At 48.2% G+C, this 18,624-nt stretch overlaps 17 non-coding genes across 17 annotated transcripts; all 17 read left to right on the top strand.

Moving 5' to 3' along the window:
* Nucleotides 1-555: 555 nt before the first annotated feature.
* On the top strand, nt 556-626 carry TRNAG-CCC (transfer RNA glycine (anticodon CCC)). The gene has a single exon. It is a non-coding gene; the product is annotated as a tRNA-Gly (tRNA).
* A 555-nt stretch (nt 627-1,181) lies between these two features.
* TRNAG-GCC (transfer RNA glycine (anticodon GCC)) lies at nt 1,182-1,252 on the top strand. The gene has a single exon. It is a non-coding gene; the product is annotated as a tRNA-Gly (tRNA).
* A 350-nt stretch (nt 1,253-1,602) lies between these two features.
* On the top strand, nt 1,603-1,673 carry TRNAG-CCC (transfer RNA glycine (anticodon CCC)). Its single transcript has one exon. It is a non-coding gene; the product is annotated as a tRNA-Gly (tRNA).
* Nucleotides 1,674-2,238: 565 nt separating this feature from the next.
* Nucleotides 2,239-2,309, top strand: TRNAG-GCC (transfer RNA glycine (anticodon GCC)). Its single transcript has one exon. It is a non-coding gene; the product is annotated as a tRNA-Gly (tRNA).
* Nucleotides 2,310-2,650: 341 nt separating this feature from the next.
* TRNAG-CCC (transfer RNA glycine (anticodon CCC)) lies at nt 2,651-2,721 on the top strand. Its single transcript has one exon. It is a non-coding gene; the product is annotated as a tRNA-Gly (tRNA).
* Nucleotides 2,722-3,276: 555 nt separating this feature from the next.
* TRNAG-GCC (transfer RNA glycine (anticodon GCC)) lies at nt 3,277-3,347 on the top strand. The gene has a single exon. It is a non-coding gene; the product is annotated as a tRNA-Gly (tRNA).
* Nucleotides 3,348-3,697: 350 nt separating this feature from the next.
* Nucleotides 3,698-3,768, top strand: TRNAG-CCC (transfer RNA glycine (anticodon CCC)). The gene has a single exon. It is a non-coding gene; the product is annotated as a tRNA-Gly (tRNA).
* Nucleotides 3,769-4,744: 976 nt separating this feature from the next.
* Nucleotides 4,745-4,815, top strand: TRNAG-CCC (transfer RNA glycine (anticodon CCC)). The gene has a single exon. It is a non-coding gene; the product is annotated as a tRNA-Gly (tRNA).
* Nucleotides 4,816-5,800: 985 nt separating this feature from the next.
* TRNAG-CCC (transfer RNA glycine (anticodon CCC)) lies at nt 5,801-5,871 on the top strand. The gene has a single exon. It is a non-coding gene; the product is annotated as a tRNA-Gly (tRNA).
* Nucleotides 5,872-6,847: 976 nt separating this feature from the next.
* On the top strand, nt 6,848-6,918 carry TRNAG-CCC (transfer RNA glycine (anticodon CCC)). Its single transcript has one exon. It is a non-coding gene; the product is annotated as a tRNA-Gly (tRNA).
* Nucleotides 6,919-7,473: 555 nt separating this feature from the next.
* TRNAG-GCC (transfer RNA glycine (anticodon GCC)) lies at nt 7,474-7,544 on the top strand. The gene has a single exon. It is a non-coding gene; the product is annotated as a tRNA-Gly (tRNA).
* Nucleotides 7,545-7,894: 350 nt separating this feature from the next.
* On the top strand, nt 7,895-7,965 carry TRNAG-CCC (transfer RNA glycine (anticodon CCC)). The gene has a single exon. It is a non-coding gene; the product is annotated as a tRNA-Gly (tRNA).
* A 565-nt stretch (nt 7,966-8,530) lies between these two features.
* Nucleotides 8,531-8,601, top strand: TRNAG-GCC (transfer RNA glycine (anticodon GCC)). The gene has a single exon. It is a non-coding gene; the product is annotated as a tRNA-Gly (tRNA).
* A 341-nt stretch (nt 8,602-8,942) lies between these two features.
* On the top strand, nt 8,943-9,013 carry TRNAG-CCC (transfer RNA glycine (anticodon CCC)). Its single transcript has one exon. It is a non-coding gene; the product is annotated as a tRNA-Gly (tRNA).
* A 555-nt stretch (nt 9,014-9,568) lies between these two features.
* Nucleotides 9,569-9,639, top strand: TRNAG-GCC (transfer RNA glycine (anticodon GCC)). Its single transcript has one exon. It is a non-coding gene; the product is annotated as a tRNA-Gly (tRNA).
* Nucleotides 9,640-9,989: 350 nt separating this feature from the next.
* Nucleotides 9,990-10,060, top strand: TRNAG-CCC (transfer RNA glycine (anticodon CCC)). The gene has a single exon. It is a non-coding gene; the product is annotated as a tRNA-Gly (tRNA).
* Nucleotides 10,061-10,625: 565 nt separating this feature from the next.
* Nucleotides 10,626-10,696, top strand: TRNAG-GCC (transfer RNA glycine (anticodon GCC)). Its single transcript has one exon. It is a non-coding gene; the product is annotated as a tRNA-Gly (tRNA).
* Nucleotides 10,697-18,624: the final 7,928 nt, after the last annotated feature.

Below are 18,624 nucleotides of genomic sequence, written 5' to 3'. Positions count from 1 at the left end.
CTGCCAGGGCAGCGCAGCTCCCATTCACCCACCGGAGCTGGCGCCATCCTCATGTCACTGCAGTGCTCTGTTAAATCAGCTGCTCTGGGCTGCAATGCTCCAGAGCACTGTAGCGCCAGTGTGCAGCATGTAAGGCATTGGTGGTTCAGTGGTAGAATTCTCGCCTGCCACGTGGGAGGCCCGGGTTCGATTCCCGGCCAATGCATGAGCGTTTTGCACATGTACCTTTCGTTGACTTTGAAGCATCGTGAAAAGGAAGAGACCGAACAAAAAAACAAGCCTTGATTGCCTTGCTTGCCTTATTTCTGCTACTAGCGATCACTCTGCTGATCCCTTTTAGTAGAAGGGGCCGCTGCGCCTTGACTGGAAGCAGGGCAATCTCAGATTATGCAAACAGCTCATAGAGGCCCAGCCCGAGTAGGTGCCAGTCTCACACGTCTGCAAAGGCCTTCAATGAGGCTTTCAGCAGAAGTCAAGAGTTTACGAGTGACCATTCGCACGGAACTGGCAGGTGTGTTAAATCAAGCGCTCTACCGCAGTAATGCTGCTTGTCAGGCATTGGTAGTTCAGTGGTAGAATTCTCGCTTCCCAAGCGGGAGGCCCGGGTTCGATTCCCGGCCAATGCATGGCACTTTTGTAGACGTGTCTCTTGATATTTTAAAAGGCATGGGAAAAGAAAAATGGAAACGGTAGATAAGATGATTGCATTGCTTGTCTGTTTTCTGCGCAAAGAAAGCACTCTGCTGCCCTCTTTTAGCAGAAGATGGAACTGCAGTTTCAACTTAAGGCGGGAAACCTTCTATTATGCAAATAATTCCCAGAAGACCCCAGAAGCCCAGATTGAAAGGGTGTCAGCCTCGTGTGGCTGCAAAGATATCCCCTGAGTCCTGCAGTAGAAGTCTGGCTTTCCTGAGGCACGGTGCTCAGGGAACTGCACTCAGAGTAGCGACCCATACAAAGGCCACCCTCATCTACCAGTGTGCTTGCCTCTGTCCACTTTTCCTGTCTATAGAACCTGGCCGTTCGTGGCCAAGTGAGTGAGAAGGACTGCCAGGGCAGCGCAGCTCCCATTCACCCACCGGAGCTGGCGCCATCCTCATGTCACTGCAGTGCTCTGTTAAATCAGCTGCTCTGGGCTGCAATGGTCCAGAGCACTGTAGCGCCAGTGTGCAGCATGTAAGGCATTGGTGGTTCAGTGGTAGAATTCTCGCCTGCCACGCGGGAGGCCCGGGTTCGATTCCCGGCCAATGCATGAGCGTTTTGCACATGTACCTTTCGTTGACTTTGAAGCATCGTGAAAAGGAAGAGATCAAACAAAAAAACAAGCCTTGATTGCCTTGCTTACCTTATTTCTGCTACTAGCGATCACTCTGCTGATCCCTTTTAGTAGAAGGGGCCCTTGCGCCTTGACTGGAAGCAGGGCAATCTCAGATTATGCAAACAGCTCATAGAGGCCCAGCCCGAATAGGTGCCAGTCTCACACGTCTGCAAAGGCCTTCAATGAGGCTTTCAGCAGAAGTCAAGAGTTTACGAGTGACCATTCGCATGGAACTGGCAGGTGTGTTAAATCAAGCGCTCTACCGCAGTAATGCTGCTTGTCAAGCATTGGTAGTTCAGTGGTAGAATTCTCGCTTCCCAAGCGGGAGGCCCGGGTTCGATTCCCGGCCAATGCATGGCACTTTTGTAGACGTGTCTCTTGATATTTTAAAAGGCATGGGAAAAGAAAAATGGAAACGGTAGATAAGATGATTGCATTGCTTGTCTGTTTTCTGCGCAAAGAAAGCACTCTGCTGCCCTCTTTTAGCAGAAGATGGAACTGCAGTTTCAACTTAAGGCGGGAAACCTTCTATTATGCAAATAATTCCCAGAAGACCGCAGAAGCCCAGATTGAAAGGGTGTCAGCCTCGTGTGGCTGCAAAGATATCCCCTGAGTCCTGCAGTAGAAGTCTGGCTTTCCTTAGGCACGGTGCTCAGGGAACTGCACTCAGAGTAGCGACCCATACAAAGGCCACCCTCATCTACCAGTGTGCTTGCCTCTGTCCACTTTTCCTGTCTATAGAACCTGGCCGTTCGTGGCCGTTCGTGGCCAAGTGAGTGAGAAGGACTGCCAGGGCAGCGCAGCTCCCATTCACCCACCGGAGCTGGCGCCATCCTCATGTCACTGCAGTGCTCTGTTAAATCAGCTGCTCTGGGCTGCAATGCTCCAGAGCACTGTAGCGCCAGTGTGCAGCATGTAAGGCATTGGTGGTTCAGTGGTAGAATTCTCGCCTGCCACGCGGGAGGCCCGGGTTCGATTCCCGGCCAATGCATGAGCGTTTTGCACATGTACCTTTCGTTGACTTTGAAGCATCGTGAAAAGGAAGAGACCGAACAAAAAAACAAGCCTTGCTTGCCTTATTTCTGCTACTAGCGATCACTCTGCTGATCCCTTTTAGTAGAAGGGGCCGCTGCGCCTTGACTGGAAGCAGGGCAATCTCAGATTATGCAAACAGCTCATAGAGGCCCAGCCCGAGTAGGTGCCAGTCTCACACGTCTGCAAAGGCCTTCAATGAGGCTTTCAGCAGAAGTCAAGAGTTTACGAGTGACCATTCGCATGGAACTGGCAGGTGTGTTAAATCAAGCGCTCTACCGCAGTAATGCTGCTTGTCAGGCATTGGTAGTTCAGTGGTAGAATTCTCGCTTCCCAAGCGGGAGGCCCGGGTTCGATTCCCGGCCAATGCATGGCACTTTTGTAGACGTGTCTCTTGATATTTTAAAAGGCATGGGAAAAGAAAAATGGAAACGGTAGATAAGATGATTGCATTGCTTGTCTGTTTTCTGCGCAAAGAAAGCACTCTGCTGCCCTCTTTTAGCAGAAGATGGAACTGCAGTTTCAACTTAAGGCGGGAAACCTTCTATTATGCAAATAATTCCCAGAAGACCCCAGAAGCCCAGATTGAAAGGGTGTCAGCCTCGTGTGGCTGCAAAGATATCCCCTGAGTCCTGCAGTAGAAGTCTGGCTTTCCTGAGGCACGGTGCTCAGGGAACTGCACTCAGAGTAGCGACCCATACAAAGGCCACCCTCATCTACCAGTGTGCTTGCCTCTGTCCACTTTTCCTGTCTATAGAACCTGGCCGTTCGTGGCCAAGTGAGTGAGAAGGACTGCCAGGGCAGCGCAGCTCCCATTCACCCACCGGAGCTGGCGCCATCCTCATGTCACTGCAGTGCTCTGTTAAATCAGCTGCTCTGGGCTGCAATGGTCCAGAGCACTGTAGCGCCAGTGTGCAGCATGTAAGGCATTGGTGGTTCAGTGGTAGAATTCTCGCCTGCCACGCGGGAGGCCCGGGTTCGATTCCCGGCCAATGCATGAGCGTTTTGCACATGTACCTTTCGTTGACTTTGAAGCATCGTGAAAAGGAAGAGATCAAACAAAAAAACAAGCCTTGATTGCCTTGCTTGCCTTATTTCTGCTACTAGCGATCACTCTGCTGATCCCTTTTAGTAGAAGGGGCCCTTGCGCCTTGACTGGAAGCAGGGCAATCTCAGATTATGCAAACAGCTCATAGAGGCCCAGCCCGAGTAGGTGCCAGTCTCACACGTCTGCAAAGGCCTTCAATGAGGCTTTCAGCAGAAGTCAAGAGTTTACGAGTGACCATTCGCATGGAACTGGCAGGTGTGTTAAATCAAGCGCTCTACCGCAGTAATGCTGCTTGTCAAGCATTGATAGTTCAGTGGTAGAATTCTCGCTTCCCAAGCGGGAGGCCCGGGTTCGATTCCCGGCCAATGCATGGCACTTTTGTAGACGTGTCTCTTGATATTTTAAAAGGCATGGGAAAAGAAAAATGGAAACGGTAGATAAGATGATTGCATTGCTTGTCTGTTTTCTGCGCAAAGAAAGCACTCTGCTGCCCTCTTTTAGCAGAAGATGGAACTGCAGTTTCAACTTAAGGCGGGAAACCTTCTATTATGCAAATAATTCCCAGAAGACCCCAGAAGCCCAGATTGAAAGGGTGTCAGCCTCGTGTGGCTGCAAAGATATCCCCTGAGTCCTGCAGTAGAAGTCTGGCTTTCCTTAGGCACGGTGCTCAGGGAACTGCACTCAGAGTAGCGACCCATACAAAGGCCACCCTCATCTACCAGTGTGCTTGCCTCTGTCCACTTTTCCTGTCTATAGAACCTGGCCGTTCGTGGCCAAGTGAGTGAGAAGGACTGCCAGGGCAGCGCAGCTCCCATTCACCCACCGGAGCTGGCGCCATCCTCATGTCACTGCAGTGCTCTGTTAAATCAGCTGCTCTGGGCTGCAATGCTCCAGAGCACTGTAGCGCCAGTGTGCAGCATGTAAGGCATTGGTGGTTCAGTGGTAGAATTCTCGCCTGCCACGTGGGAGGCCCGGGTTCGATTCCCGGCCAATGCATGAGCGTTTTGCACATGTACCTTTCGTTGACTTTGAAGCATCGTGAAAAGGAAGAGACCGAACAAAAAAACAAGCCTTGATTGCCTTGCTTGCCTTATTTCTGCTACTAGCGATCACTCTGCTGATCCCTTTTAGTAGAAGGGGCCGCTGCGCCTTGACTGGAAGCAGGGCAATCTCAGATTATGCAAACAGCTCATAGAGGCCCAGCCCGAGTAGGTGCCAGTCTCACACGTCTGCAAAGGCCTTCAATGAGGCTTTCAGCAGAAGTCAAGAGTTTACGAGTGACCATTCGCATGGAACTGGCAGGTGTGTTAAATCAAGCGCTCTACCGCAGTAATGCTGTTTGTCAGGCATTGGTAGTTCAGTGGTAGAATTCTCGCTTCCCAAGCGGGAGGCCCGGGTTCGATTCCCGGCCAATGCATGGCACTTTTGTAGACGTGTCTCTTGATATTTTAAAAGGCATGGGAAAAGAAAAATGGAAACGGTAGATAAGATGATTGCATTGCTTGTCTGTTTTCTGCGCAAAGAAAGCACTCTGCTGCCCTCTTTTAGCAGAAGATGGAACTGCAGTTTCAACTTAAGGCGGGAAACCTTCTATTATGCAAATAATTCCCAGAAGACCCCAGAAGCCCAGATTGAAAGGGTGTCAGCCTCGTGTGGCTGCAAAGATATCCCCTGAGTCCTGCAGTAGAAGTCTGGCTTTCCTGAGGCACGGTGCTCAGGGAACTGCACTCAGAGTAGCGACCCATACAAAGGCCACCCTCATCTACCAGTGTGCTTGCCTCTGTCCACTTTTCCTGTCTATAGAACCTGGCCGTTCGTGGCCGTTCGTGGCCAAGTGAGTGAGAAGGACTGCCAGGGCAGCGCAGCTCCCATTCACCCACCGGAGCTGGCGCCATCCTCATGTCACTGCAGTGCTCTGTTAAATCAGCTGCTCTGGGCTGCAATGCTCCAGAGCACTGTAGCGCCAGTGTGCAGCATGTAAGGCATTGGTGGTTCAGAGGTAGAATTCTCGCCTGCCACGCGGGAGGCCCGGGTTCGATTCCCGGCCAATGCATGAGCGTTTTGCACATGTACCTTTCGTTGACTTTGAAGCATCGTGAAAAGGAAGAGACGGAACAAAAAAACAAGCCTTGATTGCCTTGCTTGCCTTATTTCTGCTACTAGCGATCACTCTGCTGATCCCTTTTAGTAGAAGGGGCCGCTGCGCCTTGACTGGAAGCAGGGCAATCTCAGATTATGAAACAGCTCATAGAGGCCCAGCCCGAGTAGGTGCCAGTCTCACACGTCTGCAAAGGCCTTCAATGAGGCTTTCAGCAGAAGTCAAGAGTTTACGAGTGACCATTCGCATGGAACTGGCAGGTGTGTTAAATCAAGCGCTCTACCGCAGTAATGCTGCTTGTCAGGCATTGGTAGTTCAGTGGTAGAATTCTCGCTTCCCAAGCGGGAGGCCCGGGTTCGATTCCCGGCCAATGCATGGCACTTTTGTAGACGTGTCTCTTGATATTTTAAAAGGCATGGGAAAAGAAAAATGGAAACGGTAGATAAGATGATTGCATTGCTTGTCTGTTTTCTGCGCAAAGAAAGCACTCTGCTGCCCTCTTTTAGCAGAAGATGGAACTGCAGTTTCAACTTAAGGCGGGAAACCTTCTATTATGCAAATAATTCCCAGAAGACCCCAGAAGCCCAGATTGAAAGGGTGTCAGCCTCGTGTGGCTGCAAAGATATCCCCTGAGTCCTGCAGTAGAAGTCTGGCTTTCCTGAGGCACGGTGCTCAGGGAACTGCATCCAGAGTAGCGACCCATACAAAGGCCACCCTCATCTACCAGTGTGCTTGCCTCTGTCCACTTTTCCTGTCTATAGAACCTGGCCGTTCGTGGCCAAGTGAGTGAGAAGGACTGCCAGGGCAGCGCAGCTCCCATTCACCCACCGGAGCTGGCGCCATCCTCATGTCACTGCAGTGCTCTGTTAAATCAGCTGCTCTGGGCTGCAATGCTCCAGAGCACTGTAGCGCCAGTGTGCAGCATGTAAGGCATTGGTGGTTCAGTGGTAGAATTCTCGCCTGCCACGTGGGAGGCCCGGGTTCGATTCCCGGCCAATGCATGAGCGTTTTGCACATGTACCTTTCGTTGACTTTGAAGCATCGTGAAAAGGAAGAGACCGAACAAAAAAACAAGCCTTGATTGCCTTGCTTGCCTTATTTCTGCTACTAGCGATCACTCTGCTGATCCCTTTTAGTAGAAGGGGCCGCTGCGCCTTGACTGGAAGCAGGGCAATCTCAGATTATGCAAACAGCTCATAGAGGCCCAGCCCGAGTAGGTGCCAGTCTCACACGTCTGCAAAGGCCTTCAATGAGGCTTTCAGCAGAAGTCAAGAGTTTACGAGTGACCATTCGCACGGAACTGGCAGGTGTGTTAAATCAAGCGCTCTACCGCAGTAATGCTGCTTGTCAGGCATTGGTAGTTCAGTGGTAGAATTCTCGCTTCCCAAGCGGGAGGCCCGGGTTCGATTCCCGGCCAATGCATGGCACTTTTGTAGACGTGTCTCTTGATATTTTAAAAGGCATGGGAAAAGAAAAATGGAAACGGTAGATAAGATGATTGCATTGCTTGTCTGTTTTCTGCGCAAAGAAAGCACTCTGCTGCCCTCTTTTAGCAGAAGATGGAACTGCAGTTTCAACTTAAGGCGGGAAACCTTCTATTATGCAAATAATTCCCAGAAGACCCCAGAAGCCCAGATTGAAAGGGTGTCAGCCTCGTGTGGCTGCAAAGATATCCCCTGAGTCCTGCAGTAGAAGTCTGGCTTTCCTGAGGCACGGTGCTCAGGGAACTGCACTCAGAGTAGCGACCCATACAAAGGCCACCCTCATCTACCAGTGTGCTTGCCTCTGTCCACTTTTCCTGTCTATAGAACCTGGCCGTTCGTGGCCAAGTGAGTGAGAAGGACTGCCAGGGCAGCGCAGCTCCCATTCACCCACCGGAGCTGGCGCCATCCTCATGTCACTGCAGTGCTCTGTTAAATCAGCTGCTCTGGGCTGCAATGGTCCAGAGCACTGTAGCGCCAGTGTGCAGCATGTAAGGCATTGGTGGTTCAGTGGTAGAATTCTCGCCTGCCACGCGGGAGGCCCGGGTTCGATTCCCGGCCAATGCATGAGCGTTTTGCACATGTACCTTTCGTTGACTTTGAAGCATCGTGAAAAGGAAGAGATCAAACAAAAAAACAAGCCTTGATTGCCTTGCTTACCTTATTTCTGCTACTAGCGATCACTCTGCTGATCCCTTTTAGTAGAAGGGGCCCTTGCGCCTTGACTGGAAGCAGGGCAATCTCAGATTATGCAAACAGCTCATAGAGGCCCAGCCCGAATAGGTGCCAGTCTCACACGTCTGCAAAGGCCTTCAATGAGGCTTTCAGCAGAAGTCAAGAGTTTACGAGTGACCATTCGCATGGAACTGGCAGGTGTGTTAAATCAAGCGCTCTACCGCAGTAATGCTGCTTGTCAAGCATTGGTAGTTCAGTGGTAGAATTCTCGCTTCCCAAGCGGGAGGCCCGGGTTCGATTCCCGGCCAATGCATGGCACTTTTGTAGACGTGTCTCTTGATATTTTAAAAGGCATGGGAAAAGAAAAATGGAAACGGTAGATAAGATGATTGCATTGCTTGTCTGTTTTCTGCGCAAAGAAAGCACTCTGCTGCCCTCTTTTAGCAGAAGATGGAACTGCAGTTTCAACTTAAGGCGGGAAACCTTCTATTATGCAAATAATTCCCAGAAGACCGCAGAAGCCCAGATTGAAAGGGTGTCAGCCTCGTGTGGCTGCAAAGATATCCCCTGAGTCCTGCAGTAGAAGTCTGGCTTTCCTTAGGCACGGTGCTCAGGGAACTGCACTCAGAGTAGCGACCCATACAAAGGCCACCCTCATCTACCAGTGTGCTTGCCTCTGTCCACTTTTCCTGTCTATAGAACCTGGCCGTTCGTGGCCGTTCGTGGCCAAGTGAGTGAGAAGGACTGCCAGGGCAGCGCAGCTCCCATTCACCCACCGGAGCTGGCGCCATCCTCATGTCACTGCAGTGCTCTGTTAAATCAGCTGCTCTGGGCTGCAATGCTCCAGAGCACTGTAGCGCCAGTGTGCAGCATGTAAGGCATTGGTGGTTCAGTGGTAGAATTCTCGCCTGCCACGCGGGAGGCCCGGGTTCGATTCCCGGCCAATGCATGAGCGTTTTGCACATGTACCTTTCGTTGACTTTGAAGCATCGTGAAAAGGAAGAGACCGAACAAAGAAACAAGCCTTGCTTGCCTTATTTCTGCTACTAGCGATCACTCTGCTGATCCCTTTTAGTAGAAGGGGCCGCTGCGCCTTGACTGGAAGCAGGGCAATCTCAGATTATGCAAACAGCTCATAGAGGCCCAGCCCGAGTAGGTGCCAGTCTCACACGTCTGCAAAGGCCTTCAATGAGGCTTTCAGCAGAAGTCAAGAGTTTACGAGTGACCATTCGCATGGAACTGGCAGGTGTGTTAAATCAAGCGCTCTACCGCAGTAATGCTGCTTGTCAGGCATTGGTAGTTCAGTGGTAGAATTCTCGCTTCCCAAGCGGGAGGCCCGGGTTCGATTCCCGGCCAATGCATGGCACTTTTGTAGACGTGTCTCTTGATATTTTAAAAGGCATGGGAAAAGAAAAATGGAAACGGTAGATAAGATGATTGCATTGCTTGTCTGTTTTCTGCGCAAAGAAAGCACTCTGCTGCCCTCTTTTAGCAGAAGATGGAACTGCAGTTTCAACTTAAGGCGGGAAACCTTCTATTATGCAAATAATTCCCAGAAGACCCCAGAAGCCCAGATTGAAAGGGTGTCAGCCTCGTGTGGCTGCAAAGATATCCCCTGAGTCCTGCAGTAGAAGTCTGGCTTTCCTGAGGCACGGTGCTCAGGGAACTGCACTCAGAGTAGCGACCCATACAAAGGCCACCCTCATCTACCAGTGTGCTTGCCTCTGTCCACTTTTCCTGTCTATAGAACCTGGCCGTTCGTGGCCAAGTGAGTGAGAAGGACTGCCAGGGCAGCGCAGCTCCCATTCACCCACCGGAGCTGGCGCCATCCTCATGTCACTGCAGTGCTCTGTTAAATCAGCTGCTCTGGGCTGCAATGGTCCAGAGCACTGTAGCGCCAGTGTGCAGCATGTAAGGCATTGGTGGTTCAGTGGTAGAATTCTCGCCTGCCACGCGGGAGGCCCGGGTTCGATTCCCGGCCAATGCATGAGCGTTTTGCACATGTACCTTTCGTTGACTTTGAAGCATCGTGAAAAGGAAGAGATCAAACAAAAAAACAAGCCTTGATTGCCTTGCTTGCCTTATTTCTGCTACTAGCGATCACTCTGCTGATCCCTTTTAGTAGAAGGGGCCGCTGCGCCTTGACTGGAAGCAGGGAAATCTCAGATTATGCAAACAGCTCATAGAGGCCCAGCTCGAGTAGGTGCCAGTCTCACACGTCTGCAAAGGCCTTCAATGAGGCTTTCAGCAGAAGTCAAGAGTTTACGAGTGACCATTCGCATGGAACTGGCAGGTGTGTTAAATCAAGCGCTCTACCGCAGTAATGCTGCTTGTCAAGCATTGGTAGTTCAGTGGTAGAATTCTCGCTTCCCAAGCGGGAGGCCCGGGTTCGATTCCCGGCCAATGCATGGCACTTTTGTAGACGTGTCTCTTGATATTTTAAAAGGCATGGGAAAAGAAAAATGGAAACGGTAGATAAGATGATTGCATTGCTTGTCTGTTTTCTGCGCAAAGAAAGCACTCTGCTGCCCTCTTTTAGCAGAAGATGGAACTGCAGTTTCAACTTAAGGCGGGAAACCTTCTATTATGCAAATAATTCCCAGAAGACCCCAGAAGCCCAGATTGAAAGGGTGTCAGCCTCGTGTGGCTGCAAAGATATCCCCTGAGTCCTGCAGTAGAAGTCTGGCTTTCCTTAGGCACGGTGCTCAGGGAACTGCACTCAGAGTAGCGACCCATACAAAGGCCACCCTCATCTACCAGTGTGCTTGCCTCTGTCCACTTTTCCTGTCTATAGAACCTGGCCGTTCGTGGCCGTTCGTGGCCAAGTGAGTGAGAAGGACTGCCAGGGCAGCGCAGCTCCCATTCACCCACCGGAGCTGGCGCCATCCTCATGTCACTGCAGTTCTCTGTTAAATCAGCTGCTCTGGGCTGCAATGCTCCAGAGCACTGTAGCGCCAGTGTGCAGCATGTAAGGCATTGGTGGTTCAGTGGTAGAATTCTCGCCTGCCACGCGGGAGGCCCGGGTTCGATTCCCGGCCAATGCATGAGCGTTTTGCACATGTACCTTTCGTTGACTTTGAAGCATCGTGAAAAGGAAGAGACCGAACAAAAAAACAAGCCTTGCTTGCCTTATTTCTGCTACTAGCGATCACTCTGCTGATCCCTTTTAGTAGAAGGGGCCGCTGCGCCTTGACTGGAAGCAGGGCAATCTCAGATTATGGGGGGAGTGACAAACTTTTGGACTGGAAAGGCGCTGGTTGGGTTTGATAGTCCAGTGTTTGTTTGTAGGTAGTTTGCACAAGAAAATAGATGGTCCAGGTTGTTGGTGTGTTAAACATGAGATTTATAGGTTTATTCCTTGTTATAATCAGCACCAATGAAAGACATCATTGGATGTAAATGTAATATTCATAACATGATGATATGTTACACAGCCGACGCGCGTTTCAACCTAAGTCTTTTTCAAGGCTGTGTTTTTGGTGAGGTGGTGATACGGTATACCCAGTGTAGTGACATTCCAAGCCAATTAGTATTAAGGATATTTCATTCACATCCATTATGCATACATAATTTAGGCAGTATCATGAAACATAGACAAGCCAATTGTGATTAGGGCAAAACAGTACAGTGTGACACCCAGGAGAGGTGATTTACCATGTTGAGTGATTGCAGGTGATAGTGACAGTAAAGAATATAGTTAGTCGGACAGGGCAAATTCACAGTTTTTAGAAAATCAAGTGCAAATTCACAGTTTTAGTTTAGCAGAACGAAGAGAGACCAGTGTACCCAGGGAGAAAAGAACACAGCAGAGGATAATAGGTTAGGTTTGGGTAAGTAAGGAGCTGGGTAGAATTCCCACATAGTTTCATAGAATTGGAAGAGTTAGAATCTTACCCAATTGGGTTTGGTGGTTGAGTTTTCAGGTGGAATGGGCTGGTCCTCCCAAGTGTGGGTGCCAGAGGGCTGAATAGCCGTACTGAAAAGGAAAAATAGTTGGAGTAAGTGATAGTCACCTGGAGTCTTAGAAAAGTGGGCATTGCTGTAGTAGTGGCGTGTTGTCCGAGCATGGTGGTATTGGGATGAAAAGGCCTGTTGTGTGTTGGAGGGTTGCCAAGTCTGATAGTGTGATTAGGCTTTTAATTGTTTGCGAGTGCGCGGTTAATAAGGAGGGAGCTTTAGTTACAGAAATATTTATCGTATTATGTGCACAGTATGTTGGTAAAACGTGCTTATTATAAGGCGCATTAAGTAAAGGGTCTAAGTGATTCTAGGGCTGTGAGCGACTCCTCAATGTTGGTGTCAGCCTACATAATATAAGTATTCGGATTAATGCTGCAGTCAAGCAGCAATTGGTGAGCAGTACTGAATATACAGTGAGGGCTAGTGTTTGGACAGACGACAAAAATAAAGGGAGATTGGCCCCGGAGGCGTCCAAAGTGGCGCAGTGATTGTCATTAATAAAATTGGTTGGCTTAACGTTGCAGCCTGGCAGCAGCCTTTGGACAATGATGCATGTGCAATGGGGGCTCACAGTTTAACAAATTGGTGAAAATAAGGTGAAATGGTCCCGGAAGCGTCCATAGTGGCGCGGCGATTGTCCCGTGTTAGCGCTTACCTTGGCCGGGTTCGGCAATGCTGTTGTGTGGAGTCGTGGATCGGCTATCATGGTGTAGCACTTCTTCCTGTAGTTTATGGGAACAGCGCTGTGGTTGGTGCCAAAAACAAGCGATCTGATTCGCTTGTTGCAAGGCGCCCACGGATTGGCTCTTGGGCTTGTTGGTGTCATGAGGCTTGAATTAGCCTGTTCTGTAGAGTTATTTTGGGCGATGTTGGGTCTTATACCCTGGTTAGTACTGAGATTCGTGGCTGCGCGAGTGCATGGTATGATAATTCTGTTCAGGTTGTGTCATAATGGGGATTAGTCCAGTTTGGAAGGGGCTATAAAGTTAGGGGACTGTGTCAGCCCATGATGGGCGATGGGTGGGAATGATTGTGGGTGCATTTGGGCAAGCGTGTCAGACTATAGTTGGCATAGGGCCCACTGGCGTGCAGTTGGTTGGTAAGACGGCTATAATAATGAGTGAAGGTCTGGTTGGGGGCAATTAATGAAGGAGGGGCACGAGAGTTTACTATTGTGTCCGAGAGTAAAAACATGGGGTGAAAAGGGGAATTCAAGGTTATTCAAGGGGGTTGGTGCCCTCATGATGACGAAGGGGTACCGAATGTGGTAGTTTGGGTCCCAGAAGTGCCAAGGAGGTCATTAAGCAAATTAATCTAAAAATGTTTTGACATGTACAGCATGCATACTGTCTATATGAGTAAATAGACACTGTTACAAAAACACATGGAAATCATGGTCACTGTTCAGTCCAGAGGTAACTGCTCGATATTTGCATATCAGCTTTGCTTCTCTCTGCCGTAGTCGGAGTTCCCTGTCTCCACCTCTCACGTTGATTGGTATTTTTTCCAGGCCCACGAAGGTGATGTCATCCTTGTTGTCCCACTGGTGTTTCTCCTGCCAGTGTAGCGCCAGTGGATATCTGGTGTCCTGAGCGTGAAGGGAATTCAAATGTTCCCTGATCCTTGTTCTGAGCTCTCTTATCGTGCTTCCAATGTATTTCCGGTTACAGACACAGTTGATAGCATACACCACAAATTTAGACTTACAGTTTATATATTGCCCAATGGTATGTGTGTCAGTGGTGCTGAAGGTTAGCATTTTAGTTGTAGTGGCGAATTTACACATAGAACAGGATCCACATTTGTAGAATCCTACTGGTTTATTGCTGGTGAGCCAGTTGGTGTCAGTTTTGGCAATAGGTGACATAAATGACGGACTGAGAATGTTTTTTAGTGTTCTGGCTTTAGTATAGGTTAAAATTGGTTTATCTGGGATCCATGCCCTAATGTCTTCATCAATTGTTAGGATATGCCAATGCTTCTTAAGGATTCTCTGTACTAGATGGCTGTCACTGCAGAATTGCGTGATGTACCGTATTTGACTGTCTTTAGTTTCTTCTTTGTTGGTGCGTCCTCTGGGGGTCAGGAGTGTGCTGCGTTCCCTATTGTTGGCCATAGTTATAGCTGATTGGATTGATTGCTCGGGATAGCCTCTCTCGAGGAAGCGTTTGCTGAGTGTTGAGCATTCTTTCCCAAATGCTGGTAGGCCACTACAGTTTCTTTTAGCTCGAAGGAATTCCCCCTTCGGGATATTGTTGATTATAGATTTCTTGTGGCAGCTTGAGGCATGTAGAACAGAGTTGACCTCCGTGGGTTTCCTGTAGGTTGTGGTTGTAAGACTTGTGCCTGATGGTGTGATGGTGATGTCCAAAAAGTCAATGTTTTCCTTGCTTGAGGAGCCTGTTAGTTGAATGCCAAAGTTGTTTTGGTTCAAATAGAGTTCAAATGAGACGAGTTCTTCTTTTGTTCCACACCAAATCATCAGGATGTCGTCAATAAATCGTATCCAAGTGTGGATCAGTTTGTTAAAGTCTTGGTTGGTGAAGGCATGTGTTTGCTCGTAGTGGTGCATAAAGAGGTTAGCCATGGAGGGTGCATACGTGGCCCCCATGGCTATGCCTTTCGTTTGTTTATAGTACTGTTGGTTAAAGAGGAAAATAGTATTCGTTAGTGAGAATTCCAGGAGCTCCTTTGTGAGTTCCAGGTGTGACCAGAACGAGGCTGATGCTTTTGTGAAGGCATAATCGATGGCTTTGAGAGCTAGTCCATGGTCAATGGATGTGTACAGGGCTTTCACGTCCAGAGTGACGAGAGTGTAATCATTGCTCCATACAATTTCTTTTAGGATCAACAGGGTATGCATTGTGTCCCGTAGGAAGGTCGGTATCTTGGGTACTTCAGGTGCCAGGACATTGTTGATATATTTGTTTAGAGGTTCAGTGATCCAACCAATCCCGCTTAGAATGGGTCGTCCTTCTGGTATGGGGTCAAATTTCTTGTGTATCTTGGGCAAGAAGTATATTGTTGGCATCCTGGGATGTGAGGGTTGTAGGTACTTCAATTCATCGTCTGACAGAAGTCCACGTCTATGCCATTTGGCCAACATCTTGTTTGCTTCCGTTGTGATTTCCTTTGTCGGGTTCATGTTCAAGGTGTCATAGCAGCCGGGGGTGGTGAGGTGAGTGGTGGCCATTTTGATGTAGTCAGCTCTATCCATTATGACTACGTTGCCGCCCTTATCTGCTTCCTTAATTACAATTTGATGGTTATCTTGTAATTTTTTGAGTGCGAGTCGTTCCTTGTTGGTAATGTTGTCCACTCTTCTCGAGGGATTTGATTTTAGACGATCCTCTATTGCTTGGAGGTCTCTTGTAACTGCCTGGTTAAAGATGTCAATTGCATTGTCCCCTTGCAAATTTGGGGTGAATTTGGATTTCTGCTTCATTTCCGGTATTTTAAGGTTGCTTTCCTCAATGTTTAAATCCTGTATAGTCTGTGACATGGTCTGTCTTTCACTGTTAGGTAATTGGTCCAGATTCGTCAAGAGGTGAGTGTATTCTAGGTGTTCCATGTCCAAAGTGCTCAGGGGCACTGGTATAGTTCTAGGTTGTTTCCATTTGATTTGTTTGGCAAAAAATTTTTTGAGCTTTAATTTCCTGACGTATTTGAATAGATCAATTTGAGCATTCACAAAGTTGGTGTTTTTGGCTGGTGCAAATGAAAGTCCTTTGTTTAGAATTTCTGTATCATGTTCAGAGAGGATATACTTGGAGAGGTTTGTCACTAGATGTGTTATCTTGGTGCTTGTTGCTGTAGCTGTGTTTTGGATCTTGTTAGCCTGATAGCGCTTTCTTGTTCTTCGTGCGCGTTTCTTGGTCCCCGCTCTCTTGCCTCTCTTGGTTCTAATCTTGGTGGTATGTTGTCCCGGATAGGGCCTAAAAAACGAACTTGTTTGTTGTTTTTTTGTTGTTGTAGCTGATTTTGCTGTGGCGCTCTGGTTCCTTTCCTGTATCGCTGAATTTCGTCCAGGAAGTTGTAGCCAACACTCCTTCTTAGCTCATGTTGTCTGGACAATCTTGGTGTGACTCTGTCTTTTTCTTTTTCGGTGGGGGTCGCTACTCCATCTGTTTCTCCTTGTTCTATTTCTATCACTTGATCACAATCTTCATTTTCTTTTGATTCCTGTTCTGTTTCTGGTTCACTGTCAGCGTCAGATGTCGCTGGGGTGCTCGATGCAGAGCTATCTTTTGAATTATTTCCTTGTATGTTGTCAAATTTAGGTTGAAAGGTAAAAACTCTGTTATTCTGATAATCTCTTTCATCCCTTGCGAATTTCCTGCATTTCCTGATTTTAACTTCGTCCTGGTGATTTCTTAAAATTTCATACATAGTTTTGTAGTTTTTGTCTTTAGTAGCCGCAGGGGCATTGTTGGCCTCGATGACCTCCTTGAGTTGGTCAATCTGTACAACCAATCTCCCATGCGCTCTATCCGCATGTTCTAGGAGCAATTCCATCATTGTTTTGGAGCCCATGATTAGGTTTTCTTCCCATTTGGCAGCTAGATCTGCGTCATCAGGGTCAGTGAAGTCCGGAAAAATAATGATTCGAAGGCCTCTTGGGATTTTCTCTTGTTCTAGGTAAGTTTGGAGGGTGAATCTCTCCCAAAATTTATTTATTTCCTTGGTACACAGTCTCTCAAGTTTTATAAAATGTTGCCTTAGGTTATCTGGCGCCCTCGGGGTCGGGGGAAATGCATGCACTGTAGATCCTTTCAGTGCGAAGAGGTTCTTCGTATCTGTTTTTCTTGATTCCAGATAGTCAGCCATGTTGGCTCAGGTGCTGCGGGGGATCAGGTCCCTGATTTGTGTTTTTTGGAAGAGTGGAGTTTGTGGCGGGACTCCCTCTCTCCTGCGCACCCTTTATTTGGTTGTTAGTTGATTTAGACCTGCAGCCAGAGTCATAGTTTGTCAAGGAAACAACTCCGAGGTTCCTACTGTCTAGAAAGATTGTGGGGGGAGTGACAAACTTTTGGACTGGAAAGGCGCTGGTTGGGTTTGATAGTCCAGTGTTTGTTTGTAGGTAGTTTGCACAAGAAAATAGATGGTCCAGGTTGTTGGTGTGTTAAACATGAGATTTATAGGTTTATTCCTTGTTATAATCAGCACCAATGAAAGACATCATTGGATGTAAATGTAATATTCATAACATGATGATATGTTACACAGCCGACGCGCGTTTCAACCTAAGTCTTTTTCAAGGCTGTGTTTTTGGTGAGGTGGTGATACGGTATACCCAGTGTAGTGACATTCCAAGCCAATTAGTATTAAGGATATTTCATTCACATCCATTATGCATACATAATTTAGGCAGTATCATGAAACATAGACAAGCCAATTGTGATTAGGGCAAAACAGTACAGTGTGACACCCAGGAGAGGTGATTTACCATGTTGAGTGATTGCAGGTGATAGTGACAGTAAAGAATATAGTTAGTCGGACAGGGCAAATTCACAGTTTTTAGAAAATCAAGTGCAAATTCACAGTTTTAGTTTAGCAGAACGAAGAGAGACCAGTGTACCCAGGGAGAAAAGAACACAGCAGAGGATAATAGGTTAGGTTTGGGTAAGTAAGGAGCTGGGTAGAATTCCCACATAGTTTCATAGAATTGGAAGAGTTAGAATCTTACCCAATTGGGTTTGGTGGTTGAGTTTTCAGGTGGAATGGGCTGGTCCTCCCAAGTGTGGGTGCCAGAGGGCTGAATAGCCGTACTGAAAAGGAAAAATAGTTGGAGTAAGTGATAGTCACCTGGAGTCTTAGAAAAGTGGGCATTGCTGTAGTAGTGGCGTGTTGTCCGAGCATGGTGGTATTGGGATGAAAAGGCCTGTTGTGTGTTGGAGGGTTGCCAAGTCTGATAGTGTGATTAGGCTTTTAATTGTTTGCGAGTGCGCGGTTAATAAGGAGGGAGCTTTAGTTACAGAAATATTTATCGTATTATGTGCACAGTATGTTGGTAAAACGTGCTTATTATAAGGCGCATTAAGTAAAGGGTCTAAGTGATTCTAGGGCTGTGAGCGACTCCTCAATGTTGGTGTCAGCCTACATAATATAAGTATTCGGATTAATGCTGCAGTCAAGCAGCAATTGGTGAGCAGTACTGAATATACAGTGAGGGCTAGTGTTTGGACAGACGACAAAAATAAAGGGAGATTGGCCCCGGAGGCGTCCAAAGTGGCGCAGTGATTGTCATTAATAAAATTGGTTGGCTTAACGTTGCAGCCTGGCAGCAGCCTTTGGACAATGATGCATGTGCAATGGGGGCTCACAGTTTAACAAATTGGTGAAAATAAGGTGAAATGGTCCCGGAAGCGTCCATAGTGGCGCGGCGATTGTCCCGTGTTAGCGCTTACCTTGGCCGGGTTCGGCAATGCTGTTGTGTGGAGTCGTGGATCGGCTATCATGGTGTAGCACTTCTTCCTGTAGTTTATGGGAACAGCGCTGTGGTTGGTGCCAAAAACAAGCGATCTGATTCGCTTGTTGCAAGGCGCCCACGGATTGGCTCTTGGGCTTGTTGGTGTCATGAGGCTTGAATTAGCCTGTTCTGTAGAGTTATTTTGGGCGATGTTGGGTCTTATACCCTGGTTAGTACTGAGATTCGTGGCTGCGCGAGTGCATGGTATGATAATTCTGTTCAGGTTGTGTCATAATGGGGATTAGTCCAGTTTGGAAGGGGCTATAAAGTTAGGGGACTGTGTCAGCCCATGATGGGCGATGGGTGGGAATGATTGTGGGTGCATTTGGGCAAGCGTGTCAGACTATAGTTGGCATAGGGCCCACTGGCGTGCAGTTGGTTGGTAAGACGGCTATAATAATGAGTGAAGGTCTGGTTGGGGGCAATTAATGAAGGAGGGGCACGAGAGTTTACTATTGTGTCCGAGAGTAAAAACATGGGGTGAAAAGGGGAATTCAAGGTTATTCAAGGGGGTTGGTGCCCTCATGATGACGAAGGGGTACC

Source organism: Ambystoma mexicanum, chromosome 1p, assembly GCF_040938575.1.
Source record: "Ambystoma mexicanum isolate Mex_15411 chromosome 1p, UKY_AmexF1_1, whole genome shotgun sequence".
Lineage (NCBI taxonomy): Eukaryota > Metazoa > Chordata > Amphibia > Caudata > Ambystomatidae > Ambystoma > Ambystoma mexicanum.
Note: the sequence above shows the minus strand (reverse complement) of the source record. Positions and strands in the feature narration are given on the sequence as shown.